The 4,171-nt window shown below is 44.0% G+C and overlaps 1 pseudogene; it reads right to left on the bottom strand.

The window, feature by feature from the left end:
• Nucleotides 1–362: 362 nt before the first annotated feature.
• On the bottom strand, nucleotides 363–1,779 carry LOC126068457 (lysophosphatidylcholine acyltransferase 1-like; annotated as a pseudogene).
• Nucleotides 1,780–4,171: the final 2,392 nt, after the last annotated feature.

Raw genomic sequence — 4,171 nt, 5'->3', positions numbered from 1 at the left:
AAGGATGGAAAAAAATATATCAAGCAAACAACAATCAAAAAAGAGCAGGACAGGGTAGAACTGCCCCATAGGATTTCCAAGGCTGTAAATCTTTACGTAAGCAGACTCACATCTTTCTCCCACAGAGTTGCTAGTGGGTTCCAAGGACTGACCTTTTGGCTAGAGGCCCAGTGCTTAACCATCCTGTCACCACAGCCCCTTACGCACCCTACCTCTTCTAAAACCTGAGTCTGGAGACAATGTGTGTAGGCCCTGTGGGGAGAGAGAACACCAGATATCCTCATGCGCAAATAGGGAGCTACAGCCCCTGGTAGGGCATGGTGACAGAGCCGGGGAGGTTCCTCACTCCAGAACCTTCTGTCCTAGTCCAGTTTCCTATGGAGATGCTTCCTGCCGGGGTCACTGCTTTCCAGGCTGACGTCTGTACAGAGGCTGTTCGGGGTTGGCGCTGACAAGAGTCTAAGTGCAGGTTTCAAACCGTGCCTGGTCAGGATACAGATATTCTTCTGTGAAGTCTGGGTACATGTGTGCAAACCTGTCAGCAAAAGAGATTCTTCTCATCTTCATGCACACCGCTGAAGAGGTCTATCAGAAGCAGCTCTGCCACGCCCAAGGCCGTCTTCAGAATGCAGGACAGGTCTTCATTTATGCAGCCGTCCTTCTGCCATGTGTACATCCTGAATGGCAGCTGGATGGTGTCCAGAGTCTCAGACGCTCTGCAGACCACGGACAAGGCGATCACATATTCCCGCAGGTCCATCTTGCCACCTCCGCTCTCGTGAAACAGTGAGAACATGCAGTCCAGCGTGTCGGAAAGGGGTACCTCCAAGTACTCCGTGAACTCCACAAGTCAGTCTTCTCGCCCTTCTTCACCTTTGTGCTTTCTGATCTTTTTCAAGTTTTTCTAGCTTTAGCCCCAGGCCTCTCACAAGCCTGGCGAATTCTAGAAGGCAAGGTGTCGGAGGGGAGACGAACTGTCCTTCCGCTGGGGCCACCTAATGATCCTCAAACGTGAAATCCATGATGGAGACGCCCAGGGTCTCTGCCATGACGCGCCTCATGCTGCTGGCGTATAGCACCGGGCTCCTCTTCGCCTTGGAAGGGTGGTAAACTGGGAGAAACTCAATTTCCACCTAACTGTGAAACTGACACAGGGCGAGCCACAGCATTTCCAACACTCCAGGTCCTTGCCACGTCCACATGATCGTGTCCAGCTTATTTGGGTATCCTAAAACCACAGGCTGGACAGGAACACCAAGGATAAACACACCAGTCTTGAAGATAGTTTGACAGGTCCCATTGGTACAAGTACCTTCTGGAAAAATCATTGTCATAACTTCCCATTGGACTAAGCCCCTCTCTTTATCTCTTCCACTGTTTTCCTGTACAAGTCCTGGTCTGATCCGAACACACTGGCCGGATGTACTTGATCAGAGTTCCCCATATGGGGATACCCCTGCTCTCTGCCTTCATCACGATGGACGACATGGTCACGGGAACGGCGTGGAAGTACGAGGGGTGTGGTGCCAAGGGCCAGGATGGCCGCCTCAGTCGGTAGGGCCTGTCACCCCTTCTGGGCCACCGGGTGGAAGCCGCCGGCATATCACGTGGTCTGCATGACTGCCTTGAGCGGGAAGTCCACGACCTTCTGCCACAAGCCAGCGGCTCTTCTGGTTCTCTCTCAGCAAATCCCAGTGAAGGTACAAAAGCGAAGGACCAGGCGAACAGCATCATGAAGGCGGCAAACAGGAGTCGGATGGGGAAGAGGGTCAGCGTCATGATGGCGACCTGGGCCTTCTGCAGAGTGCTGAAGCGCAGCTCGTGCATGAAGGGGTTCTACCCTGGGGGTGACCAGCCGCTGCTTCACCTGCACCTGCGCTGGAGGAGTTGGCGGCTGAGACAGAGCAGCCTCTGGCAGGTCTCCCCAGCCGCAGAGCCACCACAGTGAGAAGAGCCCGAGCGGACCGAGCGGACCGAGGCAGAGGGCGGGCAGACCCCTTATAATTCTTCTCATTTCTGTAGGGTTGGTAGTGGTGCCCCCTCTTTCGTTCCTGATTTTGGTAATCGGTGTCTTCTCTTTCGTTTTCTTGGTCAGTCTAGCCAAAGGTTAAAGGTTTGTCAATTTTGTTGATCTTTTCAAAAAGCCAACTCTTGGTTTATTTGATTTTCTCTGGGTTTTTCTTTCAGCCACAGTATTATTTCATCCCTCTTGCTTGCTTTGTGTTTAGCTTGCTCATTGTTTTGTAGTTTCCTAAGGTGAAAGCTTAGGTTTTTTATTTGAGACTTCTCTTCTATCACAGGCATTTAAAGTTATACATTTCTTTACAAGCAATGCTTGAGATACATCTCATATGTTTTGATACCTTGTGTTTTTGTTTTCATTAAGTCCAAATTATTTTTAATGTCTCTTCTGTTTTCTTCTTTGATGCATGGATTATTTTGAAGTGCGTTAATTTTCAAGTATTTGGTGTTTTCTCATATTTCTTTCTGTTGTGGATTTCTAATTTAATTCCATTGTGGTCAGAGAATCAGAGAACACACTTTGTATAATTTCAGTCTTTTTAATTTTATTGAGACTTGTTTTTGGCTCCTATATAAGGCCTACCCTGGAAAATGTTCCATGTATACTTGAAAAGAGCATGTGTTCTGCAGTCCTTGGGCATTTTATAAATATCAGTTATGTCAAGTTGATGAGTAGTGTTAAAGTCTTCTGTAGTTATTCCATCAATGACTGAGAGTGGGGTATTGAAAGTCCTAACTGTTATTGATAAATTGTCTATTTCCTCTTTTAATCCTTCCAGTATCTGCTTCTTGCATTTTCGGGGTCTGTTGTTGAAGGACATTTATAATTGTTATATATTCTAGATGTATTGACTATCAAAAAGGTCCATAGTAATATTTGTTTTAAAGTCTATTTAATGTGATATTAATATAGCCATTCCAGCTCTCTTATGGTTACTGTTTACATACTATATCTTTTTCTATTCTTTATTTTCAACCTACTTGTGTCTTTGAATATAAGGTGTTCCTCTTGTAAGCAGCAAGACCCATTGTTGGATCTCGCTGTTTTATCCGGTCACATAATCTCTGCCTTTGGACTGCGTGTTTGGTCCATTCAATTTTAATGTTCTCATTGATACGGTTAGGTTTTCTTTTGCTATTTTGCTAGGTGTTTTCTGTTTGTTTCAATGAAGTAATAGAACCATTAAAAGTTTTTAAGTTTAATAAGAAGCATCAATATATTTGGAAACTACTAAATTATTTCTCACTAAAGAAAAATCCAAAAGAGAAGAAATGACTCACACTTCTGTCATTCAAACTTAACTTTACCTAACATTGTGGTATATTTCCTTCCAGTCTTTCTTATTCTTCATAGATGTTTGTCTGCTTTTTTTCCTCCCAGGGTTTATATCATACTACACATACAATTATTGTATATTTTCTTACAGAAGTATATTATATGCATTTTGCATGGATTTGAACCACAGAAGAGCCATCACCAGCCAAGATACCCTTGAAGCAGTCATGTGGAAGACTTTTTGAATAAATGAAGTGGCTCTGAATGGTCCTGTTGCTTAAATGACTGCACTTATCAAAAAGTTGAATATGTCAGAAGGTTGAGACAAACGGTTAACGTGCTTGGCTGCTAACTGAAAGGCTGGACATTCAAGTCTACCCAGAGGTGCCTCAGAAGAAAGGCTTTTGGGTCTAATTCTAAAAAAATCAAACATTTAAAACCCTATGGAGTATAGTTCTACTCTGACACATGTGGGGTCTCCATGAGTCAGAATCAGCCTGACAGCAACTGTTTTGGGTTAAAAGGCAAGGTGTCTGAACAGCACCTCCTGCGTCAGGTCTTTGTACTACACACCTGGTCTCTGGGTCCTGTGTTTTTAGCTTCCTATTTACTTTGTTAAATAAAAGAAAGATGTTTGTTTTTGTAAGTTTGGTAAAATTCACCTGTAAAATGGCTGGACTTACTGTTTTGAGGGAGTGGTGTGGATAGTTGTCTACTACTGATTTTATGTAAATGCTGATATTAAGCTTATTGATTTTATTTAAACCTTTTGTCTCTTTGTCTATTAGTTTCTGATGGTGCATTTGCCGATTCTCCAAGTAGTTTCACCAAATTATGCTTGTTGTAGAGAGATTCTCCAATTCTGTTAGAGTA

The sequence above is a fragment of the Elephas maximus genome, chromosome 27, assembly GCF_024166365.1.
Source record: "Elephas maximus indicus isolate mEleMax1 chromosome 27, mEleMax1 primary haplotype, whole genome shotgun sequence".
Taxonomy (NCBI): Eukaryota; Metazoa; Chordata; class Mammalia; order Proboscidea; family Elephantidae; genus Elephas; species Elephas maximus.
This window is presented reverse-complemented; position numbering and strand designations above follow the sequence as displayed.